This window comes from Armigeres subalbatus, chromosome 2, assembly GCF_024139115.2.
Source record: "Armigeres subalbatus isolate Guangzhou_Male chromosome 2, GZ_Asu_2, whole genome shotgun sequence".
NCBI lineage: Eukaryota > Metazoa > Arthropoda > Insecta > Diptera > Culicidae > Armigeres > Armigeres subalbatus.
This window is the reverse complement of record NC_085140.1, coordinates 187,131,228-187,153,150: the sequence shown is the minus strand read 5'-3', so window position 1 is coordinate 187,153,150 and position 21,923 is coordinate 187,131,228. Positions and strand designations below refer to the sequence as shown.

The following is a 21,923-nucleotide window of genomic DNA, read 5'->3' as shown; positions in this document are numbered from 1 at the left end:
TGTAGTAGAACGTCCGCAGGCAAGATTTTAATTTCCCCACAATGGTAGAACGCCCATAACAATTAAGATTTTATCGTGGATTCGTAAGGTGCTCGTGGAGATTGATTGCATTGAGAAAAGATATCCGCCTATAGTTAAGAACAGTTTATCGATACTATTCTGGATCGGTTTCTAGTTTTCGTTGCTGGTTGTTTGATATTTATAGTTTCATATTGAAATAGACGTGTGATGATTTTTACTAGAAGCAAAAAAGGGTTATTAAAAATGGTGTTTCCATTGCGAGTTACCACTGCACGGGAATGCCTTGAGAATGATTTTCCATGATGGTTTATCCATAGTGTTTTTCGATTACGAAATTAGACGCTCGCTGTACAATAATGCGCCGGAAGTGATCGTTTGGTTCAAGATGCCTTTTTATCATTGTGAGAGAGTATTCCCATCATTAATAATATGTCGGTAAAGTTATTTTTTTTCTTTAAACATAGATGCCAGTCGTTATTTTTTTAGAGAAGAGGGGAGATGTGTGGCGTTGGACAGGCCTATAAACATGAACAAGTCTAATATACTGTTCTTCAGTCACATGACAGATCGTAGCAGCCATCGCATGCAAGAGACACATTCGCGGCCAGTCAATTCTTCCTTCATCACGAGGTCAGTCGCGAGTGTAAGCAATGTAAACATGATGGGTGATTCGTATGTGCGATGTTGAATTGCACAGACACCACACGACTATCTAGGCTGTTCGTGGAGAGAAGTTGACATTGGCTTTACGTCAACTCTCAATGTGGCCGAACAGCCACATCAACATCACATCAATCAATCATTGGGCATCAACAAAATTGATTTGCAGTTTACATATGCTGTCTGCAACTACGTATGGTTAACGTTACATGGATCGTCATAAGGGGATGGAGAATTGGTTTTAATTCTTAGTGCGGAAGTGTTCTCGATCGAGTCATGCTATTAATTACCAACGAAATAATAATAACAGTCTGGTGCATGAGTGTGGAAAATATTTGATTCGAGAATAACATACTATACATAAAACAAAGAAACCTGCCATGATGAACTTTCTTAATTGATTCGACTAAGATGGCGACGTTTGAGGTTTTGGCTTTTAGTCTTTTGGGATCAAAAACGGGGTTTTATGTTTTCATCCGACGTTTCGGACACATGTATTGTGCCTTTTTCAAGTAAAAGTGGCGCCAAACAGAAAAGTGCACCAAAAAGTTTCTGCGAGCCGGGTCAATTCAAATTTTCCGCCCTACCTCACACAAGACAGGGCAAACGAATTGTGGTGACAAATAGGTCCTATGCTGAGGGCTAATGTGACAATAAAATGGATCATAGTTAACTCCTTGAAAAAGGCACAATACATGTGTCCGAAACGTCGGATGAAAACATAAAACCCCGTTTTTGATCCCAAAAGACTGAAAGCCAAAACCTCAAACATAAAAAAAGATTTCCAAAAAAATGATGACATGGTGAGTAAAACGGACAGGAGTCCCGTTTAAGCTAAATCGTTACAAATTTGCCACTCCATCAAGTGGATCTTATTGCTTGTTTCAAATTATGAGTGTAACATGTTTTACTACATTCAAATAATACATGTTTTAATACATTCTGTTTATTAAAGATTTAATGTAAACTATGGCTGAAATGCCATGGTGATGTAATTGTTAATGTGCTGTGCAGTATTTAAGCTTATCGAAATTAATTTATTGGCTTTTTCGGTGATAATTATACTACTCAAAGCGAAAGGGAGTAGATGAAAGTAATGAAGATACAGATTCGATTGACACCGCAAGCGAGCGGCAAGTGTGAAATGAATAGAAACTGAAGATTAGCAGAGGGCCATATGAGAGAACAAACATTGTTGAAATCGCTGTTATTCTGCCTAACGTCCACCCAGGAACGGCTTGGATAGTGACGTGGTGATCACTGTACCAAGACAGGCTTACTTTCATCTACTCCCTTTCGCTTTGAGTAGTATAATTATCACCGAAAAAAGACAATAAATTAATTTCGATAAAGTCACGCGGTGATCAAAGCTTTCCTAATTATAGTATTTAAGCTTTTAAAACAGAAATCTGCAAAACTATTCGCCAAGATCCTCGAGGATCTCAAACTTAGTCTATCCAAAGATTGTGTACGGGTTGAATTGATGATTTATCTCAAAATTCGATTTTCTGAGATTTTTTTTAAGAAATTGGATCACGGTGAGGTAAAACGGACACGTTCTGGTGTGGCCCATCCAGGGGACTGAAGAGAAGGCTAATACGCCTACCCACCATTCATTCAATATGGCGTACAATGTTTTTGTTTTAATTTTGTTTAATTCATGTTAACAAAACTTCGGAAGTATCGACGAGCTATTTTTCGACATAAAGAAGACATACAAACACAAAAGACTCGATGTACCTCAACTAATTGCAAGTTTTTGCCAGGAGAAATTAATTGCCGATAATCGGCACTAACTGCGTACGAACCAATCACCCAAAATGAGCGCTGCATTCGGGTATACTACCCAGAAACAGGGTACCAAAAACAGAAGTACCAAAAACGATGTTGGGTAGAGTGCCATTGTACCGCGGATGACAGGCGTTTCACCCTCCTGGGCCCATCATAGTACATACATTTTACCACCATATGAAGTACATACATTTTTTTCAACCGAATTATATTTTGAAAAGTTTGTATTGTTTACCTCCGAAAACACCAAGCATTCATTAGAAAATTCGAATTTTCGAGTTTTGTTCAGACAAATGGCATTTTCAAGTGATTTTTATTGATGTAACATGCTGTTTTAGTAAAATCATTGTATGTTACCAATATATTAATTATTATCCAACATTTTTATTTCCAGAGACTCATTTTAGAGATGCTTAGCCTATGCATATAATTCATCAACTAAATTAATTGTTTTAAGCTTAATTTCATAACATGTCCGTTTTACCCACACACTATGTCTATTTCACCCGCATAGTTTTAAAACGAGATTTTTTCATCCTGATTTTCATTGTCAAAAAAATCAAAAAAAAATCCGATTGTTTTCCACTAAATTGACTTCAAGCCATCGTAGTGCTGCTATTCAAGATTCACGTAAGTGATTTAGGCCCCCAATATTACGACGTTTTCCTTGTGAAAATGACGCGATTCCTTAGCATGTCCATTAGGGTGGCTCAAAAAACACTTTTTCAAATTTTTTGATGGGCCGCCCTTTTATTCGGTTCTATTTGATGCCCTGATGCTCTGGACAAAATTTCAGCCAAATCGGTCAACGTTTGAGCGGTGCTAAACTCGTTTGAAGTTTATATGGAAAAAATGTATGCAGAAACATCCGAAAACAGTGATTTGTAGTTGGACGGCACAATTTACGATCGAGAACCATGATACTCATTCAGTTCTTGTAGAATTAAATACAGAATGTTATGCTGAAAACCGCGAGAAGATTAGAGTTTATTACGCAAAGATATTAGCATTTTACTGGAGATATTAGCATTTTACTGGAGTGTAGGGGTGAATTTATTTCTTTTCAAAGGTAAAAGAAACGAAATTTGTTCAAACCCCACTTCAAAGAAATACTAATAACTTAGCCGGGCAAACTCTAATCTTATCGCGGTTTTCTGCATAACATTCTGTATTAAATTCTTCAAGATTGAGTATCATAGTTCTTCATCGTAAGTTGTGCCGTCCAACTGCAGTTCACTGTTTTTGGATGTTTCTGCATACACCGCCCAAACGTTGACCGATTTGGCTGAAATTTTGTCCAGAGCATCAAATAGAACCGAATAAGAGGGCGGCCCATCAAAAAAATTGAAAAAAGTTTTTCCCACACTAATTTGAGCCACCCTAATGTCCATATTACCCCCAGCCCCCTAAGTCAACAAGGGTTTGAATTAATTTAACATTCGGCATGTTATTTCAAACAATGCAATAAGTCAACGAAATTTTTGCAATTAATTTTATAAAGATAAATATAATGATAATTCAATGTGAGAAAATCGTAACGTAAACTTTGAACATTGAGAGGAAATTTGCGGGTTTCAGCTAAATATCTTGAGAATCAGATTCGATCGCGTCCGCAGCTGCAGATGTAAATATATCAGTGGAGAACACTCAACGGCTGCACTGCCGTTCTACACATAATTGTCCCATGTTACCTTTGATGAAAAAAATCAAACTCGAGTCAATTTGTCCCACTAATTTCAGGATCGATTAGATCTTAAAATTTAACAAATATTTTTGGGATGTTATGAGCGTAGGCAGCACTTTTCCAGGACATAAAATGAATCACTACTTATTCAAACGGTTATCAGTCTCTATTATCATCAAACAACAGCTTCATTTTTTCAGTGGGACAAATTGACTCGAGTTTGAGATTTTTCATCAAAGGTTACATGGGACAATTATACGTAGAACGGCAGTGCAGGGGTTCATCAACAGATGCCTGCGGTGTATAATTCTCAAACACCGAGTTCCATCGTCGTTGTTACTAGAGGCCGATATCAACTCAAATTTCGGAGCAGAAGTGGGCCTGAGTCGGCCACATCAAGCATTAGACTGGAACTCAACTCTACAACACAGCAGAGGCAGTCCCAACTCTATAGTAGCATCAAGTTAGGTTAGGTTATTAACTGAGGTTTCTGAGCCAAGTTACTATTTTTTTTTTCATTCATATAGCATGAGGATGCAAAATGGTGGGTTGACATCAAGGAAGGAGCGCCCAACAGAGCTCTGGTCCCCACAAGTCCCTATCTCACGCTTCCACGGGTCGTCCGATGACAAAAGACCGCCAGCTAAGGGTTGTGTACTTAACTGGTAGTGCAGCCTGGGCACTGTTGTCCTTCTGACATCAGCTATTGTGAGAAGGTACGCCTCGAGCGTCTGTTCACCAGGAGGTGCGGCTCAAACAGCGTCTGCCTGGTACTCAGCGGCTGATTAACGAAATGCTGTATCGCGTCAGCTATACCTAAGGTGGCAGCCCCATCATCGCGATGTAGGTAACGCGACCCCGGTAAGGTAGCTTACTGAAGCCGCTCAAATACCTAGAAAAATGGAGATAGAAGAAAAAGAGAACGTTATTTTTAGCAACCGACCCGGCAACGAAATAAGGACTATGATTGGAAACTCGGTACCTGGAATGTCAGGACCCTAAATGAACCTGGACGAGTGAGCCTTCTGGCTCGTGAACTGCAGAAGGTTGGAGTGAACGTGGCTGCTATTCAAGAAGTCCGATGGCCTAGATCCGGAGAACGTGAATTCCGAGCCGTGGACCCCACGACCAACACTGCATTCAAGTATAACATCTATCACAGCGGCGGTGAAAAGCAGAGCATGGAGTTGGTTTCGTAGTGATGGGCAAGCAGATGAAGCGAGTGATGCGGTGGAAACCCATTAGCGAACGAATCTGTGTGTTGAGGATACGGGGCAAATTCTTCAATTACAGCCTAATCAACGTTTACGCACCGACAAACGATAAATCCGACGACGTGAAGGACACGTTTTATGAATGTCTTGATAAAGCCTATGGAGAGTGCCCAAAGCATGACGTGAAAATTGTTATCGGAGACGCCAACGCTCAGGTCGGTAGAGAGGACTTTTTCCGTCCCATAATCGGTAGGGAGAGCCTTCACTCCGCTACCAATGACAACGGCCTACGGCTAGTAAATTTTGCTGCTGCCAGAGGGATGGCCATCAGTAGCACCTACTTCGCACGAAAGAACATCCGAAAGCACACCTGGAGACACCCAAATGGTGAAACTTGCAACCAGATAGACCATGTTCTGGTGGATGGGCGCCATTTCTCGGATGTTATCGATGTGCGGACATTCAGAGGTCCGAACATTGACTCTGATCACTACCTCGTTGTCAGTAAAATTCGATCACGGTTGTCAACTGTATCGAACGAAAGATCACAGCGAACGATGCGTTACAATATCCAACGATTGTCGGCGGAAGCAGTATCGGCTGAGTACCGCCAGAAGCTCGACGAACGGATAAGTGCAATGCAAAAAAAAGAGTACGAAGAACAAGTTATTAGTGAGGCGCAGGAAAAAATGATGCAGAACGATATGCGGAGGTTTTATGAGTCTGTCAATGGCGTGCGAAGAAAGACAGCGCCATCTCCCGTCATGTGCAACGACCAACAAGGGAATTTGCTGACAGATAAAAATGAAGTGGCTGCCAGGTGGAAGCAACACTTCGAGACTTTGTTGAATGGAGGAAGTGACGGTGCATCGGTGAACAGAATAAATATTAGCGACGATGGACAAGCTGTGGAGTCACCTACACTAGATGAGGTTAAAAATGCTGTTAAAGAGCTAAAAAACAATAAGGCTGCGGGGAAGGACCAGCTCCCGGCTGAACTTCTCAAACATGACAGTGAGCAGCTTTATGAAGTTCTGCACCATATTATGTCGAAAATATGGGAAGACGAGGAAATGCCTGCTAGCTGGTTGGACGGCCTCATTTGCCCTCTCTTTAAGAAATGGCACAGACTGGAGTGCGCCAATTACCGAGGAATAACCCTCCTTAATTCGGCGTACAAAATTATGTCCCGTATTCTGTTCAACAGATTGAGACCGCTTGAAGAGTCCTTTGTCGACGAATACCAAGCAGGTTTTCGTGAGGGCCGATCAACGACGGATCAAATGTTTACTCTGAGACAAATCCATGATAAATTCCGGGAGTACAACTTGCAGACACATCATCTGTTTATTGATTTCAAGGCGGCGTACGATTCGGTGAAACGGAATGAATTATGGCAAATTATGCTTGAACATGGTTTTCCGGCAAAACTGATACGGCTGATTCGTATAACGTTGGACGGATCGAAATCAAGTGTAAGGGTTGCGGATGAAATATCAACGTCATTTGTTACCTTAGATGGATTAAAGCAGGGTGATGCACTCTCGAATCTACTGTTCAATATAGCGCTCGAGGGAGCGATTAGGAGAGCTGGTGTGCAAAGAAGCGGTACCATTATCACAAAATCGCATATGCTCCTAGGATTTGCGGACGATATCGATATTATCGGAATTGATCGCCGTGCCGTGGAAGAGGCTTTTGTGCCTTTTAAGAGGGAAACAGCGTTTTGCAGCCTTTGCAGCAAAACGAAGTACATGGTCGCTGGCAATCAACGTGGGTTCATTAGTGGTGGTGGTAGCGAAATGGTGCTGGATGGTGAAAAAATTGAAGTGGTGGAAGAATTTGTGTATCTTGGAACATTAGTGACGTGTGATAATGAGGCTCCACCCCAGTACCCCGAATCCCAGTACCCCGAATGCCGTTACCCCGAAGGTCACTACCCCGAATGGGACAGTGCCCCGAAAGTCATTACCCCGAATGAGACACTACCCCGAAATCCATTACCCCGAAAGGCAATTATCCCGAAAGGCAATTATCCCGAAAACATTTAGAATCTATAGTATTCTATTATTATGTTTAACACCAACAGATATCGATGAATCACCAGTTTTTAGCCAACCAGTTTAACCAACAGTTTTGATTTTTCTTTTAATTAGCTTTAACTATCATTCCTGTCATTATGACCTGGAAAAGTAATATTCTACGAAATGGAGTAAGATATCCTTTTTTCCAACAGAACGCGTTTTCCCGGTATAAGGCACACAGAGGACATGATGCCTTCTTTAAATGGAAGCGTTTGCCCGGTATAAGGCCGACAGAGGAAATGATGCCTTCTTTAAATGGACGCGTTTGCCCGGTATAAAGCTGACAGAGGAGATGATGCCTTCTTTAAATTGACGGGTTTGCCCGGTATAAGGCACACGGAGGAAATTATACCTTGTTTAAATGAACGCGTTTGGTCCGGTATAAGGCAGACAGTGGAGATGGTGCCTTCTCTAAATGGAAGCATTTGCCCGGTATAAGGCAGACAGAGGAGATGATGCCTTCTTTAAATGGACGCGTTTGCCCGGTATAAGGCAGACAGAAGAAAATATGCCTTGTTTAAATGAACGCGTTTTCCCGGTATAAGACAGACAGAGGAGATGATGCCTTCTTTAAAAGGACACGTTTGTCCGGTATACGGCACACCGAGGAAATAATGCCTTGTTTAAATGAACGCGTTTGCTTGGTATAAGGCAGATAGAGGAGATGATGCCTTCTTTAAATGGACGCGTTTGCCCAGTATAAGGCAGACAGAGAAGATGATACCTTCTTTAAATGGACGGGTTTGCCCGGTATAAGGCACACAGAGGAAATTATGCTTTAATTAAATGAACGCATGTGCTCGGTATAAGGCAGACAGAGGAGATGATACCTTCTTTAAATGGACGGGTTTGCTCGGTATAAGGCAGAGAAAGGAGATAATACCTGCTTTTAATGAACGTGCTTATACCTTGATAAGGTACACAGAGGGAATACTGCCTTTTTAAAAGTAACGTCTGCTCTATAGAAGGCGAAACGAGATGATGCCTTATTCAAGTCAACGCAACTTCCCGAAGACAAACAAGATCTCCCTTTCTCTCACTCTCATACACAAACCCCCTTACACACTCACTTCCTCTGTCTCACTAATTATTACTCATTCACCCACTCTCATAGATTCACACTCTCAGTCACTTAACCATTCTTACTCACTCATCCACTTTTACCCACTCATTTACTCTGAATCATTTGCTCTCTCTTTCTCGCTCACTCTTACCTACTCACTCTTACTCGTTTACTCTTACTCGTCCGCTCACTAACTCTTACTCGCTCACTCCCACACTCACTCTTACTCACTCACTTAATCACTCACCCACTCTTACTCACCCATTCACCCCTCGTCGATTTTGAGTTTTAGACCACGCTTTATCCAGAATCCGGATACAGCGACCAAGGAACAACTTCTACCTTGTTGCCCTAGTAGCCATGCTGACGTGGACCGCAATTGCCTCCAACTCTCTGCATTGTGCATGAAAACGTGCTGCATAATCTCCCCCTGCCATTCAGGAATCTTGAAGAGTGCCATACGAAGTGGAACGGGATCTTACGGAGTAAGAATACTTAGTTCCATACTGCATTGAAACAGTTTCAGTTCCAATTATTGTTCATTCATATGAATTATGAATAAACTTTTATTGAGTAACATTTTTTTCATTGAAATTAAGTATAAACTTGAAATAATGACTGATTCGGAGTACTGACTCATTCGGGGTAGTGTCCCATTAGGGGTAATGGCACTCGGGGTAGTGACTCATTCGGGGTTGTGGAGTTCGGGGTAGTGGCCTTCGGGGTAATTGCATTATGGGTAATGGAATTATGGGTAGTGTCGTAGAGTCGATAATGATGTTACCCGCGAGGTGAAAAGGCGTATTGCAGCTGCAAATAGGGCTTATTACGGACTTCGTAACCAGCTTAAGTCCCGTAGTCTGCAAACGAAAACAAAACTCGCGGTGTATACTACTCTGATTCTTCCGGTGGCTTTATAGGCCATGAAACATGGACGTTAAAGGAGGCTGATCGGAGAGCTTTCGGAGTGTTTGAGCGTAAGGTGCTGCGGACAATACTCGGCGGTAAACAGGAGAACGGTATCTGGCGGCGTCGCATGAATCACGAATTGTAGCAGGTCTATAAAGGGCTGGATATTATTAAGCTTATACAACACGGCAGACTACGGTGGGCTGGTCACGTTGTTCGTATGCCGGAAGAACGTCAAGCGAAGATGATATTTAGTAGAGAACCCGGAAGAGGCCACAGGCTACGTGGAAGGCCGCGTACACGATGGCTTTTTGCAGTTGAAGAGGACCTGAGGGCGCTCAATGTTCAGGGCGACTGGAAGCGATTGGCCCAGGATCGAGTCCAGTGGAGAAGGATACTCCATTCGGCGTAGGTTCATCGAAGAGCTGTAGCCCATCAAGTATCAAGTAAGTATAGCATGAGGATAAGTTGAAGCTATTCACAAACCCAGGGAAGCCGAGAAAATTTCCTGTATCGAACCGGGAATCTTACCACGTCACCTACCTTCAACATGCTCGTTCCTTTGCAGCCTATTATAATAGGTATACCGGCCGCTACAGGCTAAGGAAGACCCACATAATAAGTATAAAACATCAATTTTAAATCAAATTATCATTTACTGTGATAGGACAATAATCTTAGCAACCTATTCGCTTCATCGTCCTATCGAATGGTAATGAGTGGTGGGAACTTTTCCCATTTGCCGCCACCCACCCCTTTCCGGTTTGCTTCATTTGCTACTGGCAAAATCAGATGCATAATCTATTGATGATGAACTGCGTGAAAACGATCCCAACTGGCGGTCGACGTGAACCATAGGAAAAGTCACAACAAGATAATCCAATCTATAAATATTGTCATCTAAAAGCCATAGACGGAGGACGACACACCGTGCTATCGATAACTCTTTAAGCGTGGGAGGAGCTGGATAAAACTCGGAAGGATGTTTTATGTTTTCATCCTTGTCTGTTGACTCACTTAGGTGTGGGTTGAGGTCATTCGGGTTTTTCTTCTACACACAAGCATGAAATGGATATGAAGAATAATAATGAAAACATTCAATGAAGAAGCACGTCTGAATAAATTTATTACTAGGGAAAGGAGAATTCGTGGAATTCCTCTGTGTTCAGTGTTCGCCAAAATTGGAACTAATGGAAGTCTCTATAAGACAGCAAGCGGTCCCTCTCCAAGAATGTGCTGGATAACAGTAGAATGGTGCTCATTTACTTTTGAATATCTACTTTTCCTTTTAAATATGAAGATGCTGTGCGTAGGGGAGATTGGGGCAGGTTGGCCGAGTGGCTTTTTTGTGAAAAGGCTATTGAAGGAATGTTATTTTTCATCAGAACATCTTCAAGTATATATTCTATAATGTTCAGCAAATGTACATAGTTTTTTAGTCTTATGTCCGATTTGTGATCTTCACGGCTCATTAGAGAGATAATGAGTAGATCTTGAATGTTTGACAGAACACAGCCATTTCGGAAAGCATGATAAAAATTAGACCAAAGTTTCACCCTTTTTCAAAAATTTACTTAATTTTTTAAATTCTTGGAAAATCAGCCGACTAAATTTCAAAGCAAGTGTGGAAGAGGAATGATTTTTGGCGTAGAGAGGCCATTTTTTAAAGGCTACTTAGTATGTATTTCATTACGACATTCTCAAAAATAGTGATTCGATACCGACCTATTTATTCTCATAATTTCTATTGTATTGCTGCAGTTTGGAGTCAATACAGCATACTTTTCAGTCTATTTAATTTTATTTTGGGCAATAAATTTTAGTAAAAGGATGCAATCCCTTCTTTCGAAGTATGTGCCAATCTATCAGGTGAACCACTCAGCCGCATTCGCACTACAACGCGCCGTTAAACAATACACCATATACAGTGAGTCCAAAAAGTATTTGTTTATCTGCATATTTTTTATTAAGATATGAAACTAAGGCGTGATAGAAGCGGAATCATTTAACTTTCTTTTAAATTTGGTAGAAGACTTATTAATTCTTAATTTATTATTTAAAAAATCCAATTACACTCCTCACACTATTATAATCTGCTTCTTCTTCTGTGGCTCTACATTCCAGCTGGAACTTGGCCTGCTTTTCAACTTAATCTATTAGCATTTCCTGAGTTATTAATTGAATGCTTCCTATGTCCTCCATTGCATCATGAATATGTATCTTGTGTTGTAAGTACAATGGATACACTATTCCCAGGGAGTCGAGAATGTTTCCCACCCGAAAACGTCCTAGACCGGACCGAGAATCGAACTCGCCATCTCCAGATTGGCAATCCTACGCCTTTGCTTGTAAGGCAAGCTGGAGATCCACAAGATGTTATTCGTGTTTCACAAGATTACTTTTTTTTTATTTTGAGCGAGTATGTAACCCATGATTGTGGGGGACTGTACTATAGGAAATATCTTCACTTTGATGAAGAAAGATATTAAACTGGCAAACTAATCATACTTTGGCCCCAAATTAATTTCAGAATCACATAACTACTTTTTCTCATGGTACACTTCTGATACAGTAACGACTCATATTCAGAATAGAATATATTTTCAGAATTTTTCATTTGTAAAAAGACACTCACTGATTCATAAATGTGACAAAGATGCGATTTGCACACAAATCTTGGTCAATAAATTTTGCTGGTATCTTCGATTTTCGTGACATTAACTGAGTGAGATAAGATTGTATAGATAATATTATACTGACTTGGTTCAATAAAAAAACTGGATTAAGCATTATTTGCCTTCATGAACCTAGCGAATCTTTATCCCCCCCCCCCACCTAGGGGAAAGTGACCCATATTTGTGTTTTCAGTTTATTCGAGCAATTTGATATTTTTACAACAATGATATAAAGTTGGGCCGCATTGTATGTATGTATGTATGTATGTAGTTAGCCACCATCCTGGCTAGAGTCTTGCTCTGCATGCGGTTCCACTTAACAGTAAGGTCAAATTTCAATATCATTCTGAATTCAACATACTGCTGTATGAAGGGCCAAAAATGGGGGTGGTGGACCTGTAAGCAGAGACACTTACACGAAACCCAAGGGAAAATGAGAATCTCCTTCCAGCAGAATGATCCAACAAATATAATAATGAAATTTGCAATACTTATCAAGCTTTCCACGGGATGGTTTGTTTGAAGAAGGGCGCGTCAACTGGTTAACAACTGTTGGAGATAAAAGTAATAGACGCGAACGCCTAATACTTTCCTTCCTTGACTCCGATTGGCTACCACTTCATTGTCCAGTTGTAACTTCATTGATGCTCTGATGCACCCTCCCAACCCCATGGCATATATTTATAGTCAAATCAATAATATTGTAAGGGAATGTTATGCATGTGTAGAGAATATATGAAATAGTGATAAAATCGGCAGATAATACTGTAAAGCTACTGTTCTCCAATATTGATTTAAAATATAAAAGAAATATAAACACTAAATAGAATTAGAAGAAACAATGTTTACAAAGAATATAGTAAGTAAGTATTATGTCGTGCCTTAGTTGCAAGGCCAAGTATTGCGAGTCCAAAAATGATGAGTTCCTTTTTTAAACCGTACCGGCATAACAATTCTAGGCAGTAACCGTAACCAGCATAACAATTCTTGGCAGGAAGCATTCTAGACCATGGAATATAAATTTATATGGAGAAAATTTGAACAATGAAATACGCAATATATAATAAATAAGTGGAATATATAGACAACTGTAATATATGGGATTTATAGATTATATGATGTAAATAAAAATTATAAAATATATTAAAAATATTAAGAATATTCCTCATACCGAAAGCAGCTTAGGTGGAGTTGCATGTGGCGCTCTCCTATCAACTTTACTGAATTATTATGCAAACAAAGCATGGAGGAGGGGGTTTTTGTGATGTACTCTCCTTAGATATAAAAGCAGCATTTCTGGAATCGGATACTAGGATGAATAACTAATTACACTTATGATACAGCTTGAAAAATTGTAGGAACCTGTTGAAGGAAGTAGAATTCAGTAGGAGAGACGATTTGGCATGATGTTTTGCTTTAGTTGATTCAGTTTGTCCTCGACTTCAAATATTTGCTTGGCCCGAATAAAAAAAAAAAAGGTTTTGTTAAGCCAAGGGCTTTTACATGCGAGTTGGTATATTATCATAAAATATTGAATCATGGAGAGACCCGTAATTATTATCCTTAACATGATTGATTATAATAAAATAACGTGAATATAATGAAAACAATATCTTCAATAGACATGCGAGCGAATGCCTCGGTAGCCAGTCCAAGGGTTATGAGTTTGATTTCAGGTCCGATCCAGGATGTTTAGATTGCTGATAATGTAATAAATACGATAAACGATAGTATGATATATTGAACGAATCAATTGGTGATAAGGAGAGGAATAATAATCAAAAGAAATGGAAATGAATGTTGAATGTTTTTAGAATATGATGGATGATAGAGAAAATTCACTATTATGGATTAACTGGAAATATTGAAAAAAACAAATCTAGTGAATACTGCTTCACCGTCGTATTACCAAATGTACATTACACATCTAATTTCCACTGGGAATATAGTAGGTAGATTCACATTTAAACACTTTACATAACTTCACACAGCTCATATTCTGAATTCTCTAATACTAATCTATGAAAGAAAACAAAGAGCAGCCAGGACCTACATCGAGTAAGGGAACAAAATGAGCAGGAGAGACTTTATTGTATGATTGATGGAATAAATAAAATATATGCAATGATGGGTTGATTGTATTCAAAAAGTATAACAAATTAAATGAAAATGAACGTGAATACGTGTGAAATGGATTTAACAAGTATATTGAATATCTAAGAATATTATTATTATGATAAATTTGTTGAACAAAATGAAAATAATGAATATAATAAACATAATTATTACTCAGATTATTATGTTTAGCAGAACGTCAACCAAGTGGAAATACTTGTATTTTTTACGATAAATAAAGACGTTCCACTTAAAAACTTTCAATTTTGTCCTAAAATATTTCATTCCTAAAAAAACACCGTATAGAAAATTGGTTGATATAATAAATTTCCAATGTAACATAAAAATTTTTCTATATAGATCTGGACCAGTTTTCAATAGTTGCAAATTAGATAGCATTCATAATGGGATGCAACCTATTATGAGTATATCAAGTAATTCTAAACTTCAAACATGTGCCATATCTGCTAGCACTGAGCTCACTATCAATACGGCACTCGAGAGTTCTAATCGACGCTTACTAAAATGTCACATTTGTTTATAGCAATACCCGTGTTTCCCGTAAAACCCGAGTTGAAATTGGATTTAAGAATGTACGAAAGGGTAGACAAAAGCCTACATAGGAAGAAAGAGAATTAATAAATTGAATTGTACTTAACCAAATCTGCCCAATTGTCATTGTAGAAAGCTTCGGATGTCCAAGTTGACCCCATATTGGTGGAAATCACGGATGGTTTATAGGGATTCCAGCACTTGTTCCCTGTTCGCTGATTGTTGGATGACCAAACGCTACATGAACTGAATCAGCTGCAAAATTGCCACTTGAAGCTCGTCACTGATGAGTCGTGTTCACTTTTTGAGGTTTCAACCATTAAGAATGGTTTTCTTCACCAATGCTTCAAATGAAAAAGTATACTAAGTACCTATTTGATCATTTTTTGAAGGAAAATTTGAGTGCTGGGCAAAAACAGAACCGTCCGATGCCGCTGACTACTACGATTGAGTATGGATCGTTGTTCAGATCTATGGACAAAAAAACGTTTATCCAGCTTCAAAGGAATTTCTGAATAATTCCCGAAGCAATGCCTAAAGAGAGCTAAGCATGTATTCGGAAAATCAATTAGGTTTTGCTTGTAAAATCTTCTGAGAATTCGCTCGGAAATTCTTCATGAATGCGTTAAAAAATGTATAGGGTAAATGATCCAATAGTGGAGAAACTAAGCGCGTTATATAAAGTTGGGCCGCATTGGGCCAAAAAAAAACATGCAAATGAAATGCATGGGGTTTCAGGTAGAAAAATAAAGGTAATTTGGAACGAAGTTTGCTCTTTGATTTGATAATTTACTAATGCTTCTACACCCAAAAACAAATCTGACAATTACAGGGCTGGTAGCGATGAATGCCGTTAAAAATAGTGACTTTAGTGACCAACGATGACGAAAAAGTGACTAAATAGTGACTTTCAATTGCAAAAAAGTGACCCAATAGTGACTTTTGCATGAAGTTTTGAACCGGGTATAGAGCTGTAATTCGTAGATTGCTAGTGTTTTATTTTCAAAATTCTTATCTAGAATGCTATCAGAAAAAAAAAACCCTGATTAATCCGCCTTTCTCGCATTTAGTTAAGACACCAACCTTATATGGGGTTTATATGGTCCGATGTACCATTTTCTTCATAACTTTTAAATGCAATGACGGATCGTTATAAAATTCAATAGTGATCAACAAGGCTTTGTTCCCTGTCGAATAAAACTTGTTGCGAGAAAATCGGTTAAGGATTACTATACGAAAAGTTGTCTAATGTTTTTTATAGCATTTGTGCACACACATACACACACACATACACACATACATACACACGGACAGACAGACATGTGCTCAGCTCGTCGAGCTGAGTCGATTGGTATATAATACTATGGGTCTCAGAGGCTTCTATAAAAAGTTCGTTTTCGGAGTGAAATGATAGCCTTTCGGTACAACTTAGTTGTACGAGAAAGGCAAAAAGGCATAAGCAACAAAAGCATGATGATTACTGCTACTGAATCCTGCCAGTGTTTTTGCCGGTCCTGCCGATCCTGCCAGTGTTTTTGCTGGAACTGACGCACTCCATAGAGGAAGCAGATAGGACTAATTTTATATGTGATTGTATTATTATTAATGACGATGGCGAAAATCACACTAATAATGTAATAAATGAAAACAGTGCTACAAATAGCAATATTCAGGAGATATCGCTATATTGTCAAAATTCCAATAGGATGAGAAGCGCTGCTAAAATGACTGAAATCCAAAATAATGTTTTAAGTACATCTTTCAAAGTGATTTTAGCGACTGAAACAAGTTGGGACGATAGTGTTAAAAATGAAGAAGTTTTTGGTAATAGTTACAACGTTTACAGAGATGACCGAGACTACGAACGGTCTGGAAAAATCAGGAGGAGGTGTTTTGGTTGCAGTATCCACAATTTTCAATTCAGAAATAATTAAAACGAATAAATTCAATGATTTTGAACAAGTGTGGGCCAAGGTACAAATTTCAGTTGAAACTCATGTTTTTGCTTCAGTTTATATTCCTCCAAATAATGCTCGCAGAGATATTTATGATAAATTTGTTGGTATCGCCGAGAATGTTTTATCTGGCTTGCCTCCTGAAGTAAAAGTGCATATATATGGTGATTTTAACCAAAGAAATGTAGATTTTATACCGGACTGTGACAATGAGAGCATTTTACTTCCAGTCATAGGGGAAAATGAGCTATTGCATTTTGTATTCGATAAAATTGCTAACTTAGGATTAAATCAAATCAATCATGTGAAGAATATCCAAAAGTGTTATCTAGATCTACTGCTGACTAACTGTTATGAAGATTTTTGTGTAAATTTTTGTGGCGAAATGAAGTATTCCACAAGGCAATTGAATTCTCTTTGTTTGTACACGTTAATGATATACCAATCGAATGTGAGTTTGAAGAAATCTTCGATTATCAATCAGCCAACTACGGAAATATAAAGCATAAACTGAAGAATATAGATTGGCAAACTGCTATAAGGAACGAACAAAATGTTGATAAAGCGACAGAAAAGTTTTATAACACATTGCACAATATAATAATGGAAGAAGTGCCGGTTAAAAGACGGAGAAGTCATGCTGTATCGAAAAATCCAATTTGGTTTACAAGAGATATTAGAAATCTTAAAAATCGCAAGCAGAAAGCACATAAAAACTACAAGAAGCATAATCTTCAACATTATTTAGAGGAGTATCTTAATATTTGTGATCAACTGAACTGTGCTATAAATATCGCATACAATGAATATAATTTAAAACTGAACGTGAAATCAAGACAAGTCCAAAACATTTTTCAGCTATGTGAACACTAAATTAAAATCAGCCAATTTTCCATCGAAACTTTATTTAGATGGTAGAACAGGTAATGGTCCAGAGGAAATATGTAATTTGTTTGCCGATTTCTTTAAAGAAGTATCACTACCCACTCAGAAGATGATCGAGATCGCGACTTTTTCGATTTTTATCCTGAGTTTTCAAATGACGTTTGCGTCAACCATCTGAATGTACACGAAATTTGTGATGCCCTGAAACATCTAGATGGGTCTAAGAGCTCCGGACCCGATGGAATACCTCCAGTGTTTATTAAGACTCTAGCAATTGAACTTACTGCTCCATTATTCTGGATTTTCAACATGTCACTGGAATCAGGATGTTTTCCGTTAATATGGAAAAAAACATTTTTAGTTCCAATTTTTAAATCTGGTATAAAATCCAATGTTCGTAACTATCGTGGTATTGCTCTTATATCTTGCATACCGAAATTGTTCGAAGCAATTGTTAATGAAAAAATATTTGTTCAAATTAAAAATCGAATCACATCTAAGCAACACGGTTTCTTTAAAGGTCGTTCGACAGCCACAAATCTAACAGAATTCGTTAATTATTCTTTGGATGCAATGGATAGTGGTCACCATGTAGAAGCCTTGTACACAGATTTTAGCAAAGCTTTTGATCGCGTTGATTGACCCATGCTTTTGTTCAAACTGCAGAAGATGGAATTCAACCAAAACTTCTTCATTGGCTTGAATCGTATCTAACAAGTCGGGTTCAAATTGTAAGATTCAAAGGAAAATTATCAACCCCAATACAAGCCTCTTCTGGAGTTCCTCAAGGATCTCATTTAGGTCCGTTACTTTTATTTTATTTGTAAATGACCTCCCTCTTGTGCTTCATAAATTGAATGTCTTAATTTATGCAGATGACATGAAACTTTTCCTAAAAATCAAAACTGTCGAGGATATCGATACATTCAAAGATAAAATATTGTTATTCCATACATGGTGTAAAAAGTCTTCTACAGTTGAATATAAAAAAATGCAATTCAATAACCTTCAGCAGAAAACGAAACATACTCAGCGCAAATATTAGTTTTGATGATCAGAACGTAGTAAGAAGCAATAGAGTAAGAGATTTGGGAGTAATATTGGATTCAAAAATAACTTTCATCGATCATTATAACTTAATTGTAAGCAAATCCAACAACATGTTAGGTTTTATAAAACGATTCTGTTACAATTTCCAGGACCCATACACAATAAAAACACTATATACAGCTTATGTAAGGCCAATCTTAGAATATTGCAGCATAGTTTGGTCCCCATTTTCAGCTATTCATGCCAACAGAATTGAGTCAGTTCAAAAACAATTTTATTATATGCACTACGAAAGTTAGGGTGGACCGAATTTCCATTGCCACCATATGTAGCTCGTTGTAAGCTCATCAATATTCATTCACTGAAAGTGCGTCGAGATTTAGCAATGGTAACTTTTATAAACAATATTGTTTCAAACAGAATTGATTCAACGGAGCTATTATCAAAACTTAATTTTTATGTTCCATTACGATCTTTACGACATCGTCAAATATTCTCCGTAAATTATCATCGAACAAACTATGCAAAAAATGGCCCAATGAATCAAATGATGATCACTTATAATAAACATTGTGACACTATTGACTTATCGATGTCCAAAACACAGCTAAAACAGATCTTCTCTCGTATTATAAGCTAATGACACTTTACAATAAGTTTAAACAGTATCAACATTATTTAATGTTATTTAGAATAGTTAAGAATACAAATGTAAATAGGTCTACAATTATGATTGACGACAATAAATAAATAGATAAAGAGAAAAGATAAATAAATAGAATACGCTTATCCACATCATAAGGAGGGAGATGATGAAAGCAAGAGTACCAACTTTCATAAGTACCACGCAGTTGAGGATGGTATTCCTTGGATCAGTCAGTAGCTAGCAACCCAAGTAACCATAAGCACTATATTACGCCAAATAGCCATATGGGGCCACTATACGACTGTTTAAAAACTTTAGCATTAAGGTAGCACTATATGGCTGATTTGGCGAAATATAGTGCTTATTGGTTACTTGGGAATGTGGCCATGGTACCTCGTATTAAGTAACAAGAAGGTATCTATCCGGCGTCACGGGAACGGTAGTGAGCTACAAATTGTGTCACAAAATTATGTTGATAATTACAACCACATTTGTTGTTCAATATGAGCTCGAAGTTTTCTGTATAACAGCCAAAGAATGATATGAAATTACTATTTGATTCCTAGACGGTGAACTACTTGGACTCACAAAGCTTATAAATCTTTGGCAGGACCATTTGTTTGAGAATTATAAAATAATTCAAATAAGAAGAAATTTAAAAAATACGATTTTACCTGTTATTAAAAAATGGATTAATAATAAATTTAAATGAAGTTTTCGAGAATTTGTGCTCGACGTGGTATTCTGAGGAAAAGTTTGTAAATCAAATAAAACAATGGCCTCTTATTGGAAATCCTAATAAACTTCAATTTCTATGCGGCAGTATTAAAGTTAATTAAAAATTGATGGTCAAATAATCTCGAGTTAAAAAAATCTTTTAAATTCTATTTTTTTTTTGTTTTATTTCAGATTAAAAAAATCCTATCAATTCATACACCTCCACACTAGTTTTTTGGGTATCTATTCTTAATTGTTAATAAAATAATGAGTATCTATTCTTTATTGTTAATTAATTGTTAATCTTTTTATAAAAAAGAAATATTTTGAAATAATTTCAATCAAAAAGTTTTGAATCCAATGGCTAGTGGTAAAATTACTTCTGACATAACTTGCTCTACATTTTTTTATTGAGACTTCACCTCGAAGGGTCGCAAGGCTGTTTTAACAATCATAAACGGATTTAACAACCATCATCGACGCCCTTATCGCTCATTATTCTCCCTGACATTGAGAAACATTAAAAATATTCTTTGTCATGTGATGAAACTGAGGCTGTACACTGTTTTTGTCACCGGATGGTATCAACACTTACCAACAGACGTGGTTCTGGTTTCAATACTCTTCAATTCTGTACTCTTTACTTGAGGTTAGCCTTTCGCATTTTAACAAATTCCTTTCGTGAAGATCTTGGTTGACATGAATCGGAAATAACCTCACGATTTTCACAACACACTTGGAACTTCTTTGGTGCATATTTCTCAAATTTAATATATTTCTACCAGATTCACATTTGAGTAGCAACATCTCATATGCCTGGATTTGAGACGCAAGTAAAAGACAAATACTCGGACTACATAATTGGGGTGATACCGCGGCAGAGGACATCATGGAAGCCTTGGTTGATTCGATAGACCATTTTACTCAAACTCCATGACAATTTGGAGATCTTACAACAACTCAAATGCCTAGATTTGAGACGCAAGTGAAAGATAAATACTCGGAGGACATAATTGGGTTGATACCGCGGCTGGGGCATCATGAAAGACTTGGTAGATTCAATAGACCATTTACTCATACTCCAGGACCATTTGGAGATCTTACAACATCGCCTATGCCTGGGTTTGAGACGCAGGTGAAAGACAACTACTCGGAGGACATAACAACTCCAGGTCAATTTGGAGATCTTACAACATCTAAAATACCTGGATTTGAGACGCAAGAGAAAGATTAATACTCGGAGGAGTTTATACCGTGGCTGGGGGCATCATGGATGCCTTGATTGATTCGATAGACCATTTTACTCAAACTTCAGGACAATTTGGAGATCTTACATCTCAAACATCTCAACAATGCCTGGATTTGAGATGCAAGTGAAAGATAAATACTCGGAGATTTACAATGTTATGAAAACTCATATGTGAATATGTACGTTATGTGGAAGATATTGATTTGCAAAATGTATTGGAGGTAACCACTTTCCCTTCGATGGGACTCGAACCCATGACTCTACAGTACGCTAGTTTGGTGCTTTAACCAACTAAGCTACGAAGGACCTCCGTCGGCCTTCGCAACCTAGCGGCTACTGAACGAGCTCGAGATTCCCAAATTGGACGCATAGTCAAATCACTCGCAATCCATTTCTCCAGCCAATACTTCCACATGTGTATAGTACACGTCCACATTAGAGGAGCGTGAGTATTTAGAATGTCTGGCGGCTATACACATTCTTCATCAGCAACTGTACTGATCAAGTGAGGTTGTGTAAGCTATTTGCCAGTCGGTCGTCAAGCTCAGACCCGACCGCATTGCGTAGGCGTAGTTGCGTGCTCTTGCCAACGCATTGCGGTCGAGTCTGAGCTTGTGAAGAAGACAGAAGAACGAGAAGAAAACAAGAAGAAG

At 38.2% G+C, this 21,923-nt stretch overlaps 1 protein-coding gene across 6 annotated transcripts in view; it reads left to right on the top strand.

Annotated features, from left to right (window-relative positions):
* The window catches only part of LOC134211388 (glutaminyl-peptide cyclotransferase-like), a 36,692-nt gene that overhangs the window by 5,466 nt on the left and 9,303 nt on the right, over window positions 1-21,923 (top strand). The gene's annotated exons all lie outside the window — the stretch shown is intronic.